We start from the raw sequence: 26,238 nt of genomic DNA, 5'->3' as shown, positions 1-26,238 counted from the left end.
CCATTCAACATGGTACCATCTTTGAATTTTTGATGAGTAGTTGATTCAAGGTCACTAGTGATTTTGATACCTTAAATATTATTAAGCTCCTTATCAATTATGATGGCCCAACCTAGTGATTCTTCCATAATGATAAATAAGAGTTATGAGATGGGGTCACCTTACCTCAAGCCTTTGAATGAACTAAGGAAACCCTCTGGTGTCCTGTTAACTAAGATCAATATGATGGGTTAGAATATACATTAAAAAATGAGATTGATACAAGGTTTGGAAAATTCAAAAGCCTCTAAACATTTACAAATGAATCACCTATCTACCTTATCATAAGCCTTTTTTATGTCTAACTTAATAAGCATACTAGGGTTCCCATTCTTTTGAGTAGAATAGATAGCCTTAGGGGTTGTAATAACACCATCATATATAAATCTATCTAGGAAAAGCCAACCTATGCTTCACTTATCAAAAGGAGGATAAGTTTTTGGAGTCTATTAGCCAAGGTTTTAGTGAATAATTTATAATGCTATCGACCTAAAACAATTAAAGCACTTTGCTTTCTTTCTTAAGGATAAGTACTAAAAATGGGTTATTGATTTCCTTAAGTAGACTTGAATTTATCATACCTTTTATAGAATTTGTAACTTCATCACCCACAAAGGCCAAACATTTGTGAAAGAAGCTAGCAAGGAATCCATTTGTTCTAGGAAGCTTGTTTGAGTTTTTTTGCATTAAAGAAATTTAAAATTCTTCTTTGGTGAGCTTGGGCATCAAGCCCTTGTTATGATCTTTGGTTAGTAGCTTAGGAATGTGATTCATAAATTCTTGTTTCCTCTAATTAGAGCTAGCATCTTTATTGAGGATACTAGTAAAGTAATCTACAACCTTATCCAAAATTAGATTAGGGTCCTCTATCTCTATTCTGCAACTATTCTTAATCTTGGTGATCCTATTAACTCTTTGTTGGTTAATAGTTTGTTCTCCTATTAAATTTTATAATCTTGACTCTTTGATACCCAATGCTTAGAGAGACAAAAGGATGTTTACCAACAAATGGGTCAGTGTATGTATTCTATCACTGCCCTCTAAATTGACTAGGTACAACTCCCTATAATTTGCAATGATATGCAATGAATATGTTTTTATGAGATTAGAAGTTTTGACATTATAAGCTCTTAACCTGAGAGCAAAAAAGGATAACCAATTGATTGTAAGCACAAACAATTCAAGAAAAATAGATTTGGACAATCTGTCATACCCAATGGAATGACTATAATAGACTGTCTTGAGATTTTTGACTCTTACTTCTATTCTAAATGTAGAGTTAACCATCTAAATGAAAAATAGGAGGAAAAGAAGAAATGCATATGAGGGAAAATGGAATTTCTTTGACTACTAGGCTTGAATGAAATGGAATTCAACAAGTTACCAATAGATTCACACACATCTATCCTTCAATTCCCAATGAAACTATCTAGGATAATATGAAATGAACAATAGAAGAAGCAGAATTATATATGAAGGAAGTAAATGGAATCACCTCTATTGCAAATATCAAAATGAAATGGAATCCACCTGATTATCACAGGATCACATATAATTGTCCTTCAAATCTTAATGCAGAACTAATCTATCCATGGGCAGCAAAGCATGATAAGCAAATAGGGTAAATAGAATTATAGACCAATTCACCATCAAGTTTTCCGACCTTTGTATTATTAGATGGATTTACATTTATAGTTCTGTATCACCCCTTAGTTCTAGTAGAGCAATAGTCACATAATAGAAAAGAAAATGAGAATAAAATACAAAATTATCCAATCTGCATCATGATATGAGCACGTGGTATCTATTTTGCTAACAATTTTGAATCCATGTTATTTCTAAAAACACCCAATGACTATTTGTCTTCATGAAATTCTATGAAATCCTGTAAAGATCTTCATTCTTTCTTATTTTGTAGTTTGGCACCATATATGCATATTTCATATTCCAACGTTCATTGCATCTTTGAACTTTGGTCGTTGATCTTAAATTAAAAATCATGATTAGAACATTATAACCTTCCTTTATAACTTCCTCCATGGGTCCCTTCGTATACACGTGTCTCCATTATTTTGTCACCATGATTAATTTCCTTGTAACTTTACATAGCGAGACATCAAAAAATGTAGATTTTCTTTCGATCTAACAGTGGTAATAAAAGGATGTTAAGACTCTTTATTTTACGGTGCAAGTCCACTTTCCAATTCTATACCTTGTGGTAGTACTTTATTGACTGGAGAATCTAACAATGACCTATCTGTACCCCGTGGAATATAATGGGCCCATTGAGACATGTGTTGATCCATTTGTTATGTTTCTACAAATAATGATTGAATAACTTTTAATAGCGACATAACAATGATCATGGATCTTGTAAGATTTGATGGCTATTTAACTTTCATTTAGTATTTGAATGGGATCTGATCTGACAGGTAAGCATTTGGCTTTTCAATTGGCCAATAGCACACATTCTTTCATTCAATTTGACTTTTCAACTTTGTAACATATATGCATGGATTAAATATTAACCGTCGATTTCATTTCAAAAAGAATCATACCACCTTTGAATTGATTCTTTCACCATTTTTGCATTTTTGAGTGCTCATTTTGTATTAAATTCAACTAATCTTACTTATGACTTGTTCTCATGATCTACATATCAGTCTTTTAGCCTTAGTCTTTGATGTTCTCTACTACATTTGCTTTGAATATGCCTAATGTATTCTTCTTTTAGACATAGACCTTTGACCATGAAGTTAGAAACTCTCAGAGATTTAGAAATACTTTCATGAAGAATTGCTTCACAACATGAATCCTTACCTTCAACATGATTAGCAACAAATCAATAGAAGATCCAAACCTTCTTCTCATTGGGATGATGCATAATAAACCCTCCAAACCCTAATCACCTAGCTTTGGGTTGATGCATTGCTCACATGATTTCCACATTAGGTTAGCTCAAAGGGATGATGGGAAAAAAAAGGCCATTCTATAGGCAGTCTAGACTCAGAATCAAGACATTGACACTTGACTTGACTCAAAAACCCTACAGCAAAAGATATGAACTAAAACTTGAGCAACAACTAGCTTTGTCTGGGGATTTAAGCATGATAATGCTTGAAATAACTCTAGCTATCTATGGTTCCACACAAAAGGTGACAACTTGGAAAAAAAAAGAATAGACTAAACTAAGAAACAACAACAAACTACCTAGGGAAACAAACAACTAAGCTAGAACAAAATGCAAGGAAGGAAAACCTACCTATCTAGCTACTATGTAGGGGTTACCTGCTTTCAATTTTTCACTTGATACAAATTCAAATCTTTCCCATTATAAGAACATGTTAGGGTTTCTCCTATGGGGTATGTCAACTTGAAAGAGTTATTATGATTTTCTTGTATGATCAAAAGTGGCCCTTTCCATAAAAACTAAAATTTTGAATGCATGCTTCTTGATTCATGTCTCTTGTCCCATAGCAATACCATATCACCTTCCATGAATTTTCTAGGTCTTTCCCTTTTATCAAACAACTTCTTTACCCTTCCTTGGTGTCTAGTAATTTTTTCAACCATCTCTTCCCTTTCTTCTTGTAGCTTGGTGAGATAGATAATTCTCTTCTCTAATCCATCTTTGAAAACATCTTCTTCAATGACACTTTTTAATTTACATGTAGCAAGCTCTAGAGGAAATGGAAAATTTGTTTCCACTCGATAGACTAATTCAAAAGGTGAAATACCTATCACTCTTTTAGGTTTGGTTCTATCAGCCCTTAAAGCATCAGGAATCTTCTTGTGCCAACTTTTCTTATTATCTGAGACCAATTTCTTCAAAATATTAATCAGATTCTTATTACTAGATTCAAATTGCCCATTTCCTTGGGGAAAATAATCAAAGGAATCCCAACTTGAATACAATTATCATAACAAAACTATTTCTAAAGAGGAAAAATAAGATGCATTATCCATTATCAATTTCACAAGAACTCCAAACCTAATCAAAATATGCTCTTTGAGAAAATCACATACCACCTCTAATGAAGTCTTCTTCATTAGCTTGGATTCAACCCATTTGCTGAAATAATATATGGAAATCAATGCATATGCATGTCCTTGACAAGAAGAAGGATTAATTGGACCTATAAAATCTAAACCCCATTGATGAAAAGGAGCTTCAATTACCACTAGCCTAAGAGGTAAAGCAACTAGCTGAGGTTTATCAGTAAACATCTTGCATTTATCACAATTAGCAACTCACTTATATGCATCTTTAAACATACCTAGCCAATAATAACATTGTCTCAAAATTTTGAATGTAGTGACAATGCTAGAAAAATGTCCTCCACATGCTTCATTATGAAAAGATCTTAACAATTGTACCTACTGCTCCTTATCTACACATCTTCAAAATGTTCCATCAATTGCTCTCTTGTACAAGACATCATCATGAATCACATACTTCAAGGCCTTTTTTTATAGATCTCTTCATTTCTTACTAGTCAATTGATCAGGGCATTCCCCATATGTCAAAAAATAAGCAATGTTTGAGAAACAAGGATCTTGAAGACTTACCATAAGAACTTTTGGAGTATCTTCTTCTTTGCATTGTTGATCCTTTGCCAAGGCTTTACAAAGTAAATTTCCTCTCACAAGTTTGGTTAGCTTAATTTATATTCCATATTCTTGGACCTTTGCTATCCACACTCTATTATTACAACCAACATCTTGTTGTGTCAAAATACTTTTTACTGCAGGATCTGGCACATATATTACTAAATGAGAATGCAGTACATAAAAGCTAAATATTTTAAGGGCTCTTACCACTGCATATGCATGTTTTTCCATCTGTGAGTATCTCAATTATTTATTCTTCAGTTTTATACTCATGAAAACAATTGGAGCTTGTATTCTCTCTTTGTTTTCTTGCATCAATATAGCTGACATAATATGTTTTGAGGTATAACAGTAAATGATGAATTCTTTAGTGTAGTCAGGATGGACAAGCACAAGGGCTTTGGAAATGGCATCCTTGATATCTTCAAAAGCCTTTTTCCCAACATCACTCCATTTGAAAGTTTTAATGCCTTCCATCATATCAACTATACATTTAACTATTTCACATAAGTTAGGAACAAATCTCCTCAGGAAATTTACCTAGCCAAAGAAGGATTTCACTCCAGTTTTACTCAATGGTAGACTTAATTGCTAAATAACTTTAACTCTATCTGGATCAATCTTTACTCCTTCTTGGGATACAATATGACCAAGCAAGTTGCCTTCTATTAGACAGAATACTAACTTCTTTGGATTCAATGAGACACCATGATCTCTACACCTCTGTAGCACACTTTCTAGATCTTTGATATGATCTTTCCTCTTCTTATCAAATCATCTAGGTATATGAAAATGATTATATCTTTCAAATCTCCAAAATCCAAAGTCATGCCACATTGAAAGGTTGTACCTACATTAATTAAGCCAAAAGGCATTCTATGATAGGAAAAAGTACCCCATGGCATGGTAAATGTAGTTTTGAATTGATCTGCTTCTTTCACTTGGATATGATTATACCCTAAAAAGACATCTAACATTAACATCATCTCTGACCCTACAACAGTTTGTAAGAGATGATCCATATTGGGAAGAGCAAAATTATCTTTGAGAGAGGCCTGATTTAGATTTTTGAAATCCACAAAAATCCTTATCTCTCCATTCTTCTTCCTTACTGGCACAATATTAGCAATCTAAGTAGAATGATGAATAGAATATATAATCTTAGCCTATAACATTTGATCAATCTCATTGAAGATTGCTCCTTCAACTATAGGGTTATAGTTTCTTTGCTTCCGTCTGAATGGTGTTTCTTCTAGTTTAAGAGGAATTTCATGTTTGAACTTTCCACCCATGGAATTCTTTGGGTCTTAATAACTCCAAGAAAATACATCTTGAAATTTAGTAAGTAATTTCCTGATCTCTACCCTCTCCTCTAGTGTGCAATACTTTCCCATGTTTATCATCTTTGAGCTGACTTCTGTCCCTATATTGATTCCATCATTTTCACCATAGGTTTTTCCTTTCTTATCTCTTTCCCTCTTTATGTATGCATCATGCCTATAAAAAATTTTTCTAAAGAGATCAGATGGGGTGGAATCTTATTACCTTTCAATTAAATCATATCAGGCTCTATTTTCTTCTTATCACCTGTCACTGACTTATCACCATTTGCATTAGTGTTGCCTTCAAAATACAAGCATTCAAAAGGATCTCCCCCTTCAATGAATTTTAGTATGTGTTTATCATCTTCAAACACCTGCCATGAATCTTCATTATCAAGGACATTAGGTCTGAATAGAATTTCTACTTTATAGGTCTAATCTTTAAAGTCAGGATGTGGTAAGAGAAATGATGTAGAAACTACCAAAGAATTAGCTCTTGAATTGAATTCTCTAAGTACTGATGTAATTGAGAAGGCATCAAAACCATCAATTTCATCCCACACTTTATTGCGATAGCTCCTTAGTCTCCAATTCTTTACTACATATTGATTTTTTATGTGTTTTACCACCAACTCTGCATCTCTTTGAGCTTTAAGCATCTTGACTCCTTTTTGTTTTGCTGTCATTATTCCAAGGAGAAGAGCTTCATATTCTATAGTATTGTTAGTATTTTTGAAATATAACTTATCGGCCAAGAAAGTCATTTCCCCACTAGGTGATGTCAACACTACCCCTGCACTTGAACCAGCATTAGCACATCTGCCATCAAATTTCAAACTCCACAACTGATCACCTTTAGTTTGTTCTAATTCTTTTGATATATCAAGGGTGTCAGAGAAAAGCATGTAATTACCAAACTACATTTCATGATACAAGATTTGAGACCTGGGATCATCTAATTTCAAGATAGTAAACTTTTCCTTTTCTTCTGGTTCTAACTTCACCCTTTTATCTCCAACTTGGATGGTGGCACAAGACCAGTCTAGTTTTATTTCTCAACCCATGTCTTTGCAGAAAATTCTACTTAAGAGCATGCCATAACTTGTAGGGATGTCTGCTACTAGGATGGCAAGTTTAAGTCTTTTCGAAGGATAGGTAGCTAAAGCAACTTGAGCATCTTTTATTTGTCCAAGAAAAGGTACTTGTTTGCATCCATTGAATAACATCTACCAAAGGTTTTAGTCAGTGGAAGCCCTAAATAATTTTTTGCAGAGGTAGACATAACATTACCACAGGCTCTTGAATCTATGATGCAATTACTCAATCTATTTCCATTCATGAACAAGGAAATGTAGAAGGGATTTGGTTTTTCATTTGGGCATGTGGCTAAGACAAGAGGTTCTTCTTCTTTAAACAACTTAGGTAGTGCAAAATATTCATTAGTTAAAGAAGATCCATTAGTACTAGCTTTACTTAGATAATATATATTAGCATTATTACTAACCTATTATTTATCTTTATTGCAATGTTCAACTAACCTTTTCAACTAATCAAGATTAGCTTTCAAGTAATCCAGTGGAGAAATCTGAATTCTTGTCTCTTCATAGTAATGCATTATGTCAAAAGAATTAGATGATTTACCTTTGTGTTCCTTTTGTGAAGTTGAAGTTACCATGAATTTATCTTTATCATTTTTGTTTGATGGTGCATTATTTTCAATAGGGATTGAATTAGAGCTATCAAATTTCCACAATCCATTAGTATTATAATTTAGTTTCTGGATTTGATTGTGTGAATGATTTTTATCATCAATGTCTCAAATCACACTACATGATCCATCGTCAAGATGTTCATGCAAATGAAGAGAGGAGACAAATGGTAGATTGCAGTCCAAGAATCCAACAAAAGGAGGTGCGAATAAGACAACACAATAATCGAGCACACCTACCATCAAGGACAAAAAGACCCAAAGATGACTCAACTAGAGGAGAGACCAAAAATAATTTAAAAATAAAAATTAATAACCACCAACACCAAAAGAGACAAGGAAAAGAAAGCCCATCAAGAAAAGCCAACAAAAAGAAAAAAATAAAAAATAAATAGTAAAAATAAAATAAAATAAATACTAAACCTGCCCAAGGTTAAACCCAGATGACCACCTGCACAATCAGATAATAACAAAAGAAAGAAGAAAATCCTATCAAAGTAATCAAGAGAAGAAGGAGAAATGACATTAAGTACAAATATAGGACTGAATAAGAGGAGAAGAAAGAACACAAAGAAATCAAGAAATTTAAAAATAAAATAAAAATAACAAATAGAAAGAAATAAATAATAAAACAACACACACACACAATGTGTGTGTGTGCGTGCATATATATATATAGGGACTAAAATAGTTGATCTGATTTCTATTCTTGTGACCGCTAGTCATTATTGTCAACTGAGGCCCTTCTAGAGTTGCAAAGCAATCACCACCTATCTCTGAATTTGATTCATACTCCAATAAATAATTTTTAGCATCACCACACAGAGCATGATCATCCTCACTTTCAGGATATTCAATTGTTTCTTCTTTGTTATCTACCATCTGCTTATATCCTATCATATTAACACATGTATCTCCATCATGATCTGCCCTTGAATGAAAAGTAAACATATTTTGTCTCTTAGGAGCACCTTCAATTGCTAATCTCTGTTGAAGAGGTGGTATTTGCAATGCTTTACCTCCATTTGGATATCTAGATCCTTCTTGATGAGATTGATGAAAAGAATTAGCAAGCCTATTTATTTGTTTCTGCAATGAAATAAGCTCATTAGACAATTTTTGAAGCATAGCCTCTGTATTATTAGAAGTGATAACTGTATTACTCATGGTTTGATATTGTAATTCTCTTTTCTACTTACCAGAGGCTATTGTGTCATCCTCCATCTCCACAACTAATGTTTGGGTAACTTGTAAGTTTGCTACATTTTCTCTTATAATTTGATATGCCAAATCAAGAGGTGTAGAGCTAATGAAGAAAGTCTTCTTATTATCATTTGTAGGTGCACTTGTGGCAAGTATTCTTTTGATGAGTTTATTAAACTTTCCATTAAAATCTCTCATGGAAACTGATGGTTCTTTCTTTATTTGTGCCAATTGCAACAACAATACTTGTGCATCCTCTTTACTTTTGTAATGTTCTTCAAATCTTTGTTTCATAGTATCCCAATTTGTAATGCATCCTGCAAGCAAGTTTTGAAACCAATTAGTAGTATTTTCCACCAGTGTATCTACAAACATCCTGATAGCCACATCTTCATGTTGAGGATTTACTACACCACAAGCCTTATGGAAAGTACTTAAGTGTTGTTTCCTATAGAGGTGGTACAATCACCATTATATCTTAGGAAGTTCTCCCTTGATGCTCTTGGCAAATCATTGTTAGCTGCAAGGGCAAGAGGACCAATAGCATTTCCCCATGGTTGTGTCATAATTATTGGTACAGTGATTTGATTTGTTTGAAAGGTGATAGAAAGTGGGAGTGTTGCACCAATCAACAACAAAGCATCAAAAGCAAGAGGAATGGAAGCCCTAGCAACAAGAGGAGACAAAGATTGACTTTTATGTGTCCTATTTGGAGAAATAATTATAGACAAGAGAGTATCTTGGAGTTGCTTGGTTACAAATTCACTTGCACATGTTCTTCCTCTTCACCAAAGGTCTTCTAGGATAGGAAAGTTATCCTTCTTGAGCTCTTTGTATATTGGGTCAATCTTTCCTTTCTCCTTGACACTCCTAGTATATTTGGAATCGAAGGTGTATCAAATGAGTTTTTGAATTTACTTTACCAGTCTTCAAGTTTGGATTTGCTTCTTTTCTTGAGCAGGTTGAGGCTATAAAACTAGTACCAAGTTCTTATGGAAAACACCTAACTACCACAAGTCCTTTCTTGTAACTCAAATATATGGAATTAGATTTGCAAATTAATAAGAAGGAAAATTCTTCAAAGCTTCATCTGAATTTCCCCAGTAGAGTCACCAAAAATTGTTGGTTAACAATTTGTTCTCCTGTTAGATTTTATAATCTTGACTCTTTGATACCTAATGCTTGGAGAGACAAAAAGATGTTTACCAAAAAATAGGTCAATGCATGTATTTTATTACTGCCCTCTGAATTGACTAGGTATAGCTCCCTGTGATTTGCAATTATATGCAATGAATATGTTTTTATGAGATCAAAAGTTTTGACATTATAAGTTGTTAACCTAAGAGCAGTAAAGGATAACCAAATTGTTTGCAGGTACAAACAATTCAAGCAAAATAGATTCAGACAACCTATCACACCCAATGGAATGACTGTAATAGACTATCTTGAGATTTCTGACTCTTACTTCTATTCTAAATGTAGAGTTAACCATCTAAATGTAAAATAGGAAGAAAAGAAGAAATGCACATGAGGGCAAATGGAATTTCTTTGACTACTAGGCTTGAATGAAATGGAGTTCAACAAGTTACCAATAGATTCACACACATCTATCCTTCAATTCCCAATTAAACTATCTAGCATAATATGAAACGAACAATAGAAGAAGAAAAATTATATATGAAGGAAGTAATTGAATCACCTCTACTGCAAATATCAAAATGAAATGGAATCCACCTGATTATCACAGGATCACATATAATTGTCCTTCTAATCTTAATGTAGAACTAATCTATCCATAGCAACAAAGCATGACAAGAAAATAGGGTACATGGAATTATAGACCAATTCACCATCAAGTTTGCCAACGTTTGTATGATCAGATGGATTTACATTTATAGCTCTCTATCACCCCTTAGTTTCAATAGAGCAATAGTCACATAATAGGAAAGAAAATGAGAATAAAATATTAAATTATCCAATCTGCATCATGATATGATTACATGGTATCCCTTCTACTAACGATTCTAGATCCATGGTATTTCTAAAAACACCCGATGACTGTTTGTCTTCATGAAATTCTGTGAAATCATGTAAAGATCTTCAGTCTTTCTTATTCTGCAGTTTGGTGCCATATCTGCATATTTCATATTCCAACGATCATTGCATCTTTGAACTCTAGTCATCGATCTTAAATTAACGATCACGATTAAAATGGTATAACCTTCCTTTATAACTTCCTCTGCGGGTCCCTTCCTATACACGTGTCTCTCCATCATTTTGTCACCACGATTAATTTTCTTGGAACTTTATATAGTAAGATAGTGACAAACATAGATCTTCTTTTTATCTGATGGTGGTAATAAAACAATGTTTAAGTCTCTTTGTTTTGCGATATGGGTCCACTTTCCAATTCTATGCCTCGTGGCAGACATGTGGCAATACTTTATTGACCGAAGAATCTAACGTCATCTTATTTGTACCCTATGGAATATAATGGGCCCACCCACGTGTTCATCCATCATTATGTCACTATGAATAATGGTAGAACAACTTTTAATAACGACATAACGATGATCATGAATCTTGTAAGATCTGACAGTTGAAGGCATTCAAATTTCGTTTAGTATTTGAATGAGACCCAATTTGAGAGATAAGCATTTGGACTTTTCAATTGGCCAATAACACATTCTTTCGTTCAATTTTACTTTTCAACTTTGCAACGTATATGCACAGATTAAATATTAACCATCAATTTCATTTAAAAAAGAGTCATACCACCTTTGACTTGATTACTTCACCATTTCTACATTTTTGAGTGCTCACTTTGTATTGAATTCCGCTGATCTTGCTTCTGACTTGTTCTCATCATTTGCATATAAGTCTCTGATGTTCTCTATTGCATTTGCTCTGAATATGTGTGTGATCTCTTTTAAATGTATTCTTCTTTTAGATATGGACCTTTGACCATGAAGTTAGAAACTCTCAGAGATTTAGAAATACTTTCATGAAGAACTGCTTCATAACATGAATCCTTATCTTCAACATGATTAGAAACAAATAATAGAAGATCCAAACCTTCTTCTCATTGGGATGACACATAAAAAACCCTCCAAACCCTAATCACCTAGCTTTGGGCTGACGCATTGCTCACATGATTTCCCGCATTAGGTTAGCTCAAAGGGATGATGAGAAAAAAAAAGGCCATCCTATAGGCTGTCTAGACTTAGACTCAAGATATTGACACTTGACTCAGAAACTTGAGAGCAAAAGATATGAACTGAAACTTGAGCAACACTCTTCTATGCTTAAAACTATTATGAAAAAACTAATTGTTGTTATTGCCTCTTTCAACCATGTTTTCTAAATTTCTAAAGCCATAAGATTTTTTCTTTGGCCAAGATGTCTTCATATTTATGCAAAACCTCTTTTTCTTTCAAGAAGGTGGATTCATCCATCCCATTTTTTTTGACCTCGGAGTTTAACTTCCTCTAGTTGTCCTTCCATCAACAATTTATTGTGTTTGATAATTTTTAGTCTTTTGACTACATTATATATTATGGAGCCTGAAACTTATGTCTTATTCCACCATGCCTCAATAAATTTGAGCACATTCTCATTTCTTAACCAATTTTCAAACTTAAATAGACATCTCTTTGGTCCTCAATCTACCAAAATGCTAAGGTGGACTGCATATTGTATGATCTTGAAAGTGGCAAGGTTGTTGCCTCCAGTGTAAGGGAAGCTAACTAGACTACCAAATAGAAAAAATCTATCTAATTTCTCTTTTATAGTCATTCAACTTTTCCTCCTATTATTCTAGGTAAAGGTAGAATCCAAAATTTTCAATTCTAAAAGCCTATTGACCTAGTATGTGAAGTCTAAAGTTGCTATTGATGTTTCACTAGTACCTCCCCATGTCTTTGTATGACTGATAACAACATTGGAATCTCCTCCAATAATTCAATTAAGATCTAGGTAGCTCTGGACAAATTTCTATTTTATATAGGGGCATATACACTAATAAGAAGAAAACTCAAATTATTTGTAATACTCTATACTCTCCCAATGACCCAATTTGTAATGGCATTCCATCAAAGTAAACCCCATAGAGCAAGGATACCTCTTGAGACTCCATTTTTCATAGATCTAATAACTTCCCTAAAGCGAAGTCTCCTCCTAAAGGTATCAATCACTTCCTTATTAAGTTTTTTTTCTTGAAACATTGATAAATATGAATTAGAAGTGGCTATGCAATGTTTGACGATTTGATGCTTGTTAGGGGCATGCAATCCCATAACATTCTAGGTAAAGAGCTTCATGGTTCCTTGGGAAGGACCTTCTCCTTCCCTACATAAAAATTTGGCATGAGTTTATCTACCCTTCAATACCTTCATCATTGGATCTTAGCTTTGAAAGGGACTTTCTACCATTTTTTTGCTCTACCTTGCATAGTCAAGGTTTCCTTTTCCATCCCCATTAGAGAAAATATCCAAGCTTTTCATTTCATCACCACCTCCTTTTTCATTAAGCTACTGCACTTTCTTCATCTTCCAATACTAGGGGAGGATTGTCAAATTTCAACTATTCATCCATAAATAAATTTTTTTTGCATTCACTTCTTCATTGTCAATTATTTCATCTATGAATAGGTCCATAAAATCATTGGTCACCTCATCACTGATGTAAGAGCATCCTAGGAAAGTCTACAATCTTGTATGTAGGGCTTAGAGCTTGTATTTGTGGAGTTATGGTTTGTGCGATTGGGGTTGTGTTCAAGATATATGAGACGACCTTGTCCTAAGTGCACATAGAGTTTGGAGTTATCATCTTAGAGTTAGAGCCATTTTAGTGGTTGCTAGTAGTGTATTCCTATTTACTGGCAGAGCTTTGGAGATTGTATTTGTAAGTTTCGATCTGAGGGAGTTGGTGTTTGCGCTCTTGGATTTGGATAGTTGGATGGCACAGTGACCTATGTCTAAGTGTGCATATTCTTATGTGGTCTTATGAGTTAGTTATGCATTGTAAACTTGGGATCTATCCTAAGTATTTAATATATGTTATGTATTTAGTGTTTCTAGCCAAGCCAACTTGTGGCTTGATGGGTATATTTAATGTGGGTGTATTTAATCAATGTAAGTGGCTAGGCCAACCTATGGCTTGGCTTAGTATAAGTAGAGGGTCTTGTAGAGTCTAAAGTCATTATCATTATCTAACATAAAGGGAGCAAGGAGTAGCTGAGAGAGAAAAGTTTGAGTAGAGCTAGTAGCTGCGGCTTGGGAAATAAGGAGGTTTCTTGCTAGCTTGAGAGAACAAGTTTAGATTCTCCTTGGAGTTCTCTACCGGAGTGTGGATTTGGACTAGCTAGGAGTTTGATTTTGCAAGGTCTTGTAGAACTACTATTGTAATTGCTTATATATTTGGCCGTAGCTTGAAAGGCCTTACAACCAAGCATGTTGGATCAAAATCTTATTATGAGAATTGACATTGTGTCATCTAAATCTTTATTTTATCATGTATATTCTGATTTGTGGTTATTTTATGGGGGTTAGGAAATCTCCTTTGGGGACTCTCCTTCCTTGCATTATGTCAGGTGGTATCAGAGCGAAGGTCGGATCTAGTTGATTCATTTCAAAAGGTTTGTGAAGATCTTGGAAGATGCCTCTAAGACAATTGGACCCTAGGGCAATTAAAGATCTTTGTGATGTTGTGGAAGTGAGGATCTCAGAGAAGATTAAAGAATTTAGACTTGAGATGGTGCTGATGAAGAGTGATATGTGTTGGAAATATTCAAGATGTAATAGGTTACTGAGAGGGGAGGGGTGAATCAGTAACCATAAAACTTTTAAGTCAACCATACACAACATTTACTCATCTATCCTGCTGCATAAAAATTATTAAACATTTAAATCATATATGCACAGAGATTTGGTGACCCAGAAACCTTCCAAAGTAGAAAGTAAAACTGGGGTGGGGATGATACCCACAAAGCTTCGTTACTGCAGTATGAAGTTGGCCGGTTAAGGCTTACAATGATCACTTCTGGTGATCTGCCCTGTTAGGAGCACAGAGGATTGCTAGATCCACCTTGTTAGAGGATTTACAAACATACTTTATAAGTATGCACTCTGTTAGGAGATTTGAATAAAGATGGTTAAGTCTACCCTGTTAAAAGATTTACAAAAAATGATTCACCTGTTAGGATGAACCTACAGATCAACTTAAAATTTGACTGAGTTCTTTATTGTAGATCACCTTCTGTGATTGATGAAATCATTTCTGCTCCTGGTAGACCTTGCCGAGTATTCTTTTCTGCTGATGAATTCACATATCATATCTTATGTCCCTCTTTTGTGCAATATTCTATATCTTTTTTTTGAATCTGTCAATTGTATATATACCATTCCAATAATTTTTCATGCAAGGTTGGCCAAACACAAGTGAACAAAATATAATTGAGTCGGCCAAATGGTAAAATAAACTCGGGTTCTTCATACAGACTTGGTGACCTTCTGATACACAGCATCCACTACATTACTCGGCATCCTCATGCACTCGGTAGAGGTAGGGGCTCGATTCATACTAGTCATACAATGTTGCCTAGGACTCGGTAACCATTGGTGACTCGGTAGATATAGTGTCACTCGGTGGAAACTAACTTCTTCGATAACCTCCTGAGCTCGGTTATCACTAAGTGCTTCCTCACTCAGTTAATACTAAGTGCAACTTTACTCGGTTGACACTAAGTGCAACTTTGCTCGGTTGAGACTAAGTGCAACTTTGCTCGGTTGACACTGTGTCTTTGATGCTCGATTTGAACTGTGTCTCCAGTGCTCGGTTTGAACTGTGTTGCCAGTGCTCGGTTTGAACTGTGTTACTCGGTGTGAACTGTGAGATGAGTGTTGTCACTAATGGCAAATAACTTTATGCCAACAATCTCCCCCTTTGGCATTAGTGACAAAAACAATTATGATTCAAAGTTTATGTGCAAAAAAAATAGACATACAGTTCTGAATTTTCAAAATTGCTCTTTGCAAGTCTTATTTACACATATTTTCCTTACATGTATCTCCCCCTTACAATATGCACAGTATTTACAAGTCATTACACATATTTACACAATTTTATCTCCAAGAGTGTGCTATCTCCCCCTTTTTGACAATAATGCCAAATTAAACTATATATATTTACACAGAGAGTCCAAAATGGGAGATAAACTCAGAATGTACCTTGAGAATAAGAGCCAATGTCTTATCCCAATTTTCTTGCAAAAGTTTTCTGGTGGAGAGTGCTATTTGAACTTTTGCAGAGAGTTCAATCATATGATCTGCAATTGAGAAGTTTTTGTCATGAATCAATGTTTTGGAATGGGCAATGTGCTTTTGCATTGTGTCCATGATAGGAAGGATCATATTTTGGATGTCAATCAGAGTACACCTGATCCTTGCTTCCTCTCTCAACAATTCTGCCTGTTTCTCTGACAAAAATCTTATTCTGAGATGATGGGATGAACTTGAACTGTGGTCAAGCTGCAACATTTGTGCATTGACCTTCATATCCTCATCAATTTTATTCAACTTGTCTTTGATTTCCTTAGTATACTCGGTAACATCACAAAGTTTGCCAAAAAGTGAAGTTACATTATTAAAAGAATGTTCAAAATTACTCAAAATTGTAGACAGTTCTACCTGTTTTAATGCAATATGCTGAGCAATGTGCTCAAGCACCTTATTGTCAAATTTGTTCTCTGCTCTTTCAATCAATTTTTCTTGGCCAGAGGTATCCTCATTGAATTTATATACAACCTCTTCTAACTGAATCAAAATGTGTTGAGTAGAATCTACTTCAACACCTATAGCCTCTGTTAGAATATTCTTAGCACTTTCAATAATACTATATTCCTGGTCTCTCTCATGCCTCAGTTGTTTTTGTCTTGCCTTCTGATCTAATAGCTGACTGACCATTCTCATTTCATCAACTGATGCATTATCCAGATCTATCTTAGGAATGATAATGTCCTTATCCAAGTCTATTTCCTCATCCACTGCCTTGCTGGAAATCATGTATCTTTTTGCTTTTCTTGCAGTGACTTCACCTTTTCCTTTTGAATCTGAAACAATAGTTGATGAGGCTGAACTGGTTGACAAAACTGGAATAGGACTAGCTAGAGGAAAACTGAGAGAAGTGCTAACAGTATCAAAAATTGATGTTCTTCCCAAGATTGATGTACAGGTTGGTATGGGAGAACTAACAGATGCAAAAATTGGAGCATATGAAGTTGTCAAAATTGGAGTACTAGTGGGTACACTAACTGTACACGCTGTAGTAGAAGTTGATATGCCTGATGAACTTACTGATGTAGCTGATGATGCCTCGGTCAATGAAGATGGCTGCAGATCGGTTAATGAAGTGGTAGACACTTGCATAGGTGGTGCCCGGAGCTGAGAGGAGACAGGTGAAGATTGGGCAATTGATGAAGCTGTTGTGCACACAATCTCACTAGTAGAGGCTGTCTCCGCAGTTGATGTAGCTGCTTTAGGTGGAGAGTGAGGAAGAGATGCAATGACTTTGGTTGCAATTTTTTACAAGATCATCTTCCTCCTTAGCTTGATCAGCTTCTTCTTCCTCATCTTCCTTGTCTTCTTCCTCCATTTCATCTTCCTTAAATTCTTCCTCAACATTTATCATCATTGAGTGCAGATCCCCTGGAATATCTTCAATATCATCATCACTTGTGTTATTGTCCTTGATTTCAACAATATCCTCACTGGATTTATGTAGATGATAGATATGTTTCCACATGTTTGTTGCATCATTGACAACATGCTCAATGTCTTTGATAAGTATCAAACAAGTGTGAAATCTAATCATCATATTACCTTCATGATCTTTTAGTGATTTCTTTACTTCTGCATCAGTGAGACTCGACAGGAGATTTTTCAGGGTTTGTTCAAAGATATCTTTGACAGTTTTGGTTGCAATTTCCCATCTTGGTTGCAACCTCTCCAGTAGTTCTTTAGGGATCTGAGAGGCAATCTCATCTGGAGAGTATTTCCATCTTCCCATTTTATTTAATACCAACTCCTCAATCTACATTTTCTCCTCTTCTGTTCTTGTCTCAAACTTCAATGCTTTGAAGTTTGTAAAGCTAGTACCTTCTTCTAATTGCTTCAACCTTGCCTCAAATGTGAGTGGAGGCTTGACAAATACAAGTTCCTTCTTCCCCTGTCTTGTTCTTCTGGAGAAGACTGCAGTAGCTTGCGTTTTAGGTTTGGTGATAATCACCTTACCTTTCTTCCGTTGAGGCCCCTCTTCTTTTTCTGACTCGGTTTCCTCTTCTTCTTCATCATCTTCTCCTTTCCCTTTAGTAATCATCAGAGGACCAAGTTCTGTTTTTAGCTTTGCAATCTTCCTCTTTCCTTTGCTAATGACTTGAGGGATTTTGATTGAAAGCTCAATTTTGGCTTTAGCTTCATCATAAGTTCCAAAGACTGGCTGCTTTGGGTCTACTGGTTCATTCACCAGTGCTTCTATGATATCTCTGGTTTCATCAATATTAACCTCATAAGGAAGAGGTTTCACCCATGCAACTCGAGGCCTGACTGCCTGTATGTATACTTTGTCACAATCTACCATAAAACATACATCTTCTTTATATTCCTCAACCAGTTTTGGTGGAATCCGAAACCTATTGTTCATTCTTTCCTTAAAATATTCAAAGTAATTATCCAAAACACTGTCAAAATTTTCTCCTAACTCTGCAATAAACTCATTTTTTTGATAGAGAATGGGAATATCTTTTCTCCATACTACTGATCCTTTTGATGGAAAAGACTTTTGAACATAGAAAAATAAACAGATCAAAAGTGAACCGAATTTGCAGGAATTGTTCTTTGAAGTCCTTATGCTTTCCATATTTTTATTAAATTGAGACAAAAGCAATTCAGACAGATCAAACTCAACATTCTTCTTTACTACCTTATATGCTAAATCTACTGCTTCGCAAGGTACACTATTTGGACGGCTGGAACTGTAAATTTTATGAGAAATGACGTGAATACCAAATCTTAACTCAGCGTCAGCTACTGTACTGAGCTTAAGTCCTCTACCATCCCATTTTGCCTGGGTTAGCCTTTGCAATTCTTCTCGACCTAGGGTTTTGGTAGTCTTAGCTTTGCTCAATATGGGAAGGCCAGTAATCTTGTTAATCATTTTCTTTGTGATAAGCACTAGTTGCTCTAACCACAATTGCCCGTTGTGAACCCGATTGAGTACATACCTAACCCATTTAATTTGAAAATTTCTTGGCAAATGTGAAATGTAGGTTAACCCTTTTGTTTCAAGATGCTTATGCTCGGGTTTCAAATTTCCATCTACGCTCATTTCTCCTAGGGCATTATCAATTTCTAGATTTCCAAGTTCTTGAATGGAACATTTGAAATGAGAGCGAATATCATTTACAAGGAGTACCTTCGAAGGAATTCGAGACTGGGCACCATTAGGGTCGAGTGATTCTGCAATTGCGGGTGCCAATTTGAAGTTTGGCGCCTTCCATTCCACACCTTTAACCAGCATTTCTAAGCCTCTCTTTGCCTTGGAGCTGCTGCTTCCGGATGCCATTGCTGCTTGGTAAGTGAAGAGAAATTCTGAATAGATTTTTCGCTTCTTAAAAAAAAATTCACTTGAAATTGCTTTAAGCTTGCTCTTGAATCGCAGAAGATAACTTAGCTCAAAGTTCGTAGTGAAGAATGAGATCAAATTTTGCCCTATTTGATGAAACATTCGTCATAAATGCTTGGTACGATGGTAGATGAAATGACAGGTTGTCATCCACTTGCTTGGTAGATACTATCAACTTGGTAACCAAGAGAAAACATTGATGTACCGACCTAACTTGGTAGGGTCATGAACCGACCTCGCTCAATAGATACAACTCGGTGAGTGAAACTTTGTTGCACCCGACCGAACTCGGTTGAGTCTTGAACCGATTTGGGATCAAAGTGTATCTGCATACTGATCAGATCATTTTTCTTCCTTTGGAACTGCCTAGGATGATTCTTGGAGGATGCAGTTCCATACTTTATTTTATGAATGTTAATTGGAAATGATGGAGTCACTCATTTCTTGAGTGACATTGCCATTGCTTGACTTATCTTGTTCAGTAGATTTAGGAATCCATTTTTGCTTCATTTGCTTTCGGATGTTGTCTGCTTTGATTTTCTTTTCATCTTCAATTCTTTCTATATTCATACAATTTATGGCTATATGACCAAGTTCTGTACATATATAGCACCTTACAGTAGTGTCCTTCTTCCTTAGGTGATGTCTGGCACAATTTATGCCAGTATGTCCATATTTTCCACAATAGTGACATCTGCACCAGGTGTTGTAGTCCCATCCAAATATGGCTTTGACAAGTTGTTCAGTTGGATTGAATGATTTGGATTTGCATTGGAATGCCTTGTGACCATGTTTATTGCATTTGTGACAGTTGCCTTCAAATTTTGTCTTTTCTTTGCACTCATTTGCTTTGTGACCATGCTAATTGCAATTGAAACATTTACCATTGAATTTTGCTTTTCCATTGCTCCAACATTTGTTTGATGTATGACCTAACTTTCCACAGTGATTGAAAGTAGGTTTTTGATACTTTTGGATATTTTGTTTTGAAGATTCACCTTCTTCATTGTATCCAAGACCAGCTTTACCTTTTTGTCTATGAAGATTCTGTTCATTTTGCAAATTCAATTGATTCATATCTGCTCGGGATTTCATCATTCTTTCATTGACTTGTCTTTCAGAGATTAGATCATTTTCCAAGGTTTCATTGACTTGTTTCTCAGTTCTCAGATCACTATGCAAACTTACATTGATTTGTCTCTCAGTGATTAAATCATTTTTCAAACTTTCATTCTCTGATCTTAGAATCATAATTTCATCATTTGCATTAGATAGTTGTCCTATAAGATCTTCATGCTGAAGGGATAGATTATTCCTTACCTCTATGTCTTCATTTGCTTTGTTTCTCTGTTCCAAAACTTCACATAACTTGATGGACTGGACTTCTTGTTCTCTTTTGAGTTTTCTTACCTCTTCTTGGAGAGATCCATTCTTTTCTAGAAGTTCTTTGATTGCCTTGTCAGCTTCTTCTGAACTACTTGATGGTAACAAATCTTCAATCTTTTCTTCAACATAGTGATGGTCATTCATTTGTCTTGCAAGTTCCTTTCTTCTTTTTAGGAATTGAGAAAGATGCTCCTTTGCTTCTTTGAGTTGAACCATGGCCATTTCTAGATCTAACTTTTCATTTTCAATAACTTTCTCCAGTCTGAATATCTCCATAACTTAGATCTTTTGCTCAAGCTGTCAAACTTTGTCTTGAGAACCAAAAGGCTCTGATACCAATTGTTGGAAATATTCAAGATGTAATAGATTACTGAGAGGGGAGGGGTGAATCAGTAACCATAAAACTTTTAAGTCAACCATACACAACATTTACTCATCTATCCTGCTGCATAAAAATTATTAAACATTTAAATCATATATGCACAGAGATTTGGTGACCCAGAAACCTTCCAAAGTAGAAAGTAAAACTAGGGTGGGGATGATACCCACAAAGCTTCGTTACTGTAGTATGAAGTTGGCCGGTTAAGGCTTACAATGATCACTTCTGGTGATCTGCCCTGTTAGGAGCACAGAGGATTGTTAGATCCACCTTGTTAGAGGATTTACAAACATACTTTATGAGTATGCACTCTGTTAGGAGATTTGAATAAAGACATTTAAGTCTACCCTGTTAAAGGATTTACAAAAAATGATTCACCTGTTAGGATGAACCTACAGATCAACTTACAATTTGACTGAGTTCTTTATTGTAGATCACCTTCTGTGATTGATGAAATCATTTTCGCTCTTGGTAGACCTTGCTGAGTATTCTTTTCTGTTGATGAATTCACATATCATATCTTATGTCCCTCTTTTGTGCAATATTCTATATCTTTTTTTTGAATGTGTCAATTGTATATATACCATTCCAATAATTATTCATGCAAGGTCGGCCAAACACAAGTGAACAAAATATAACTGAGTCGGCCAAATGGTAAAATAAACTCGGGTTCTTCAGACAGACTTGGTGACCTTCTAATACATGACATCCACTACGTTACTCTTCATCCTCATGCACTCGGTAGAGGTAGGGGCTCGGTTCATACTAGTCATACAATGTTGCCTGGAACTCGGTAACCATTGGTGACTCGGTAGATATAGTGTCACTCGGTGGAAACTAACTTCTTCGATAACCTCCTGAGCTCGGTTATCACTGAGTGCTTCCTCACTCGGTTAATACTAAGTGCAACTTTACTCGGTTGACACTAAGTGCAACTTTGCTCGGTTGACACTAAGTGCAACTTTGCTCGGTTGACACTAAGTGCAACTTTGCTCGGTTGACACTGTGTCTTTGATGCTCGATTTGAACTGTGTCTCCAGTGCTCGGTTTGAACTATGTTGCCAGTGCTCGGTTTGAACTGTGTTGCCAATGCTCGGTTTGAATTGTGTTACTCGGTGTGAACTGTGAGATGAGTGTTGTCACTAATGGCAAATAACTTTATGCCAACAATATGATCATTGAGATCATAAGTGTTATAGGTGGTGTACCTTGGCATATGGGTATGGAAGATGGTTATGAGGAAGCTGTTGAAGACTTTGAGGTTGCTAGATCGAGTGGTGAAGATAGAACTAATCGAATTCACAGACCTATGGGAAATAAGGTTGGTCAGTTTGATAGATTTGGATCTCAATTCAAGTTGAAGCATAAAATGGAGGTTTCTAATTTTCATGTACTTTGAATTTTGAAGACTTGATTGATTGGATTGGTGAATTGGAAGACTACTTTGAGTTAGAGGATATTGGAGACCCACTCAGAGTGGGGTTGACACAAACTAAGTTGAAAGGATATGTTGCTTTATGGTGGAAGGAATTGCAGCAAGATAGAGAAGATGAAGGTGAAATGAAGATCACTAGATGAAGATTGATGGTGACTAAACTGAAGGCTAAGTTCATTCTTGTTGATTATGAACTTGAGTTGTTTAAGAAGTTGTAGAATCTGAAGCAAAAAGATATGACCATGAAAGATTATACATAGGAGTTTTACAAGTTGACTATTTGGTCTGGACATAGAGAACTGTCTAAGAAGAAGGTGGCTAGATATATTAATGGTTTTGAGATTCAATATTCAAGATGAGGTTGGTTTGCTGAATATTGCTTCGGTTGAGGATGCTTATCAGTATGCTTTGAGGGCCACAAATTCTAGGCATGTTACATATAGAATCTACCCTATTGCCCCCGCCAATGAATAGTAGGGCAAAGCCATAGAATTTATAGGCCCTTAGAATAGTAGGGGAGGGACGCACCACCCTGATTCTATACGTAACATGCCTATGAATGCATAGGGTGTAGGGGGGCCCTACTATTCTAAGGCTAGGGGCTTGAGCTAACCTCCAATGAGCAAGATTCTGCATGATTGAATACTCGCTACATTAGAAAAATTGATCCAAATATATAGAGGTAGGAGCCTAGTTATATAGATTGGGGGGAGGAGGGGGCTGGTACTGTCTATAGGGTGTTTCAAATCTAGACTCAATAGTCAATTTTTTGGTATACATTTACCGTGGCCTAGTCTATTACGAGCAGAAGAAAAGCTGAAGAGGAGACATCAAGGTAATCCTCAAGGGAATGAGAAGCATGATCACTTGGTGAACAAAAAACAAATTGTTGAAGATGAATAGGAACCTATTGAATAGAGTAAAAGATCAAACAAAGATACATTTAAGGGTACTTGCTACAGATGTGGTGAAGGTCACAGATCTTTTGAATGTCTTAAGGCTGGGGATAGAAGAACTACTACAGTGCAAGAGGTTGAAGACTTGGTGAATGAACCTAAGTAGGATGGAGATAATTTGTTGATTCAAAGAGTGTTGCTTGGAAAGAGGATGATGAACCTTGTCAAAGGAGGAATTTGTTCGAGACTCATTGTAAGTCTGGTGGAAAGTTTTACAATGTGATTGTGGATGGTAGCAGTACTGATAACCTAGTTGCTGAAGATATGGTTCAAAAACTTGGTTTGAAGAGAATGAGACATCCTTGTCCTTACATGACCAATTGGTTACAAGATGAACATGATTTGGAAGTGAGGGAGCAATGTCTTGTTGTTTTCTAGATTGGGCAGTATAAGGATCAAGTGTTGTGTGATATTATAGACATGAGTAGTTGTCATAGGGTTGTGCATGATTGTGTCAATAATGTTTTTACCATTGAGAAGGGTGGCAGGAAACATTCCCTGATTCCTTTGCAAAATAGAGAGCTCAATAGGAACCTAAGTTTTGGTAGCTGAGTTGAGTTGTAATATTTTGAAAGTGTTAGAGATCAGCGTGGAAAGCAAACCTGTTGTGCATTGAAGATAGTTGTAAAGATGATAGTTGCATAAAAGAAGTCGCAAAAGAAGAACAAAAACGAGTGTGTAAGTTGAAGACTTGGAGGACATGTATGTGAAGAACCATTTCGAGGTTTACATGTTGAACCTAGAAAGATGTTCTTCAAGCTATTAAGAACATATTTTCTTCTAACCTTGGTTGTCTAAAACATGAGCATTGTAGGGAAGTCTGTAATCCTGTATGAAGGGGCTTTGAGCTCATATTTGTGGAGTTATGGTTTATGCGATTGGGATTGTGTTTGAGATATATTGGACAATCTTGTCCTAAGTGTGCATAGAGTTTAGAATTATCACCTTGGAGTTAGAGCCATTTTAGTGGTTACTGGTAATGTGTTCCTATATATTGGAAGAGCTTTGCAAATTGTATTTGTGAGTTTCGATATGAGGGAGTTGGTGTGTGCGCTCTTGGATTTGGATAGTTGGATGGCACAGTGACCTATGTCTAAGTGTGTGTATTCTTATGTGGTCTTATGAGTTAGTTATGCATTGTAAACTTGGGGTTTGTCCAAACTATTTAATATATGATATGTATTTAATGTTTGTAGCCAAACAAACTTGTGACTTGATGGGTATATTTAATGTGGGTGTATTTAATTAATGCAATTGGCTAGGCCAACCTGTGGCTTGGTTTAGTATAAGTACAGTGTCTTGTGGAGTCTAGAGCCATTATCATCATCTGGCATAGAGGGAGCAAGGAGTAGCTGAGAGAGAAAAGTTTGAGCAGAGCTAATAGTTGTGGCTTGGGAAACAAGGAGGTTGCTTGGTGGCTTGCGAGCACAAGTTTAGATTCGTCTTAGATTTCTTGACCACAATGTGGATCTAGACTTACTATGAGGTGGATCTTGCAAGGTCTTGCAAAACTACTATTGTAATTGCTTATCTATTTGGTCATAACCAGGAAGGCTTACAACTGAGCATATTGGATGAAAATCTTATTATAAGAAGTGACATTGTGTAGATAAAAATCTCTCTGTGTTATCATGTATATTCCGTTGTGTGGTTATTTGTTGGGGGTTAGGACATCTCCTTTGGGGATTCTCTTGCCTTGCACTTCGTCAATCACATAAATAGTTCCCTTTTGTAGTTGTTCCTTTGGGCTTTCTCAATGTCATCCTTTAACTATTGTTCATTTCCCAACCCTTCTTTCTCCACTTGGGAAGAGGGCATGTTATACAATATTTCCCCAAAAGTCTCAACCCTAGTTCCCAACACCATTTAGCTTATCTTCAACTTCACTTGTTACTACTCATGTCTTGTTAATCTTACTTGAGCCCTCCATATTGTCATTCATATTCCATTCTTCATCATTACAAGGTTTTTCCTTTTCAAACCTACTAGGTGCCTTATAACATTTTCCAATAGGAGCCTCATCTCCTAAATTGTCTAAGATATGACTACAAAATCTACATCATACCCAACAAGATCCCTTAAATAGATACCCATTTTCTCAACACCATTTAGCTTATCGTCAACTTCACATGTCTTGTTAATCTTACTCAAGTCCTCAATATTGTCATTCATAATCCATTCTTCATCATTACAAGGCTTTTCCTTTTCAAACCTACCAAGTACCTTCTTACATTTTCCGATAGGAGCCTCATCTCCTTCCAAATTGGGATATGAGTACAAATCTACATCATACCCATCAAAACCCCTTAAATAATTACCCACTTTCTTAATCAAATTTTCTTCCATAAGTTCAATAGGGAAATTAGACAACATTATCAGTAATTGTACCTCAAAAATTCCAAGATCCCTAAGGTTGAAGTTCAAGGACCGGTCCAAAAATGACAAGCAATTTCCTAAAGAAGAAAGCTAACTTACATTTGACATCATAAAAATCAACAAAAAGTTCCTCATTATTGAGAATC

The sequence above is a fragment of the Cupressus sempervirens genome, chromosome 2 (genome assembly GCF_028749045.1).
Source record: "Cupressus sempervirens isolate cs-2001-9-10 chromosome 2, ASM2874904v1, whole genome shotgun sequence".
Lineage (NCBI taxonomy): Eukaryota > Viridiplantae > Streptophyta > Pinopsida > Cupressales > Cupressaceae > Cupressus > Cupressus sempervirens.
The sequence above is the reverse complement of the archived record's forward strand: the minus strand, read 5'-3'. Positions refer to the sequence as shown.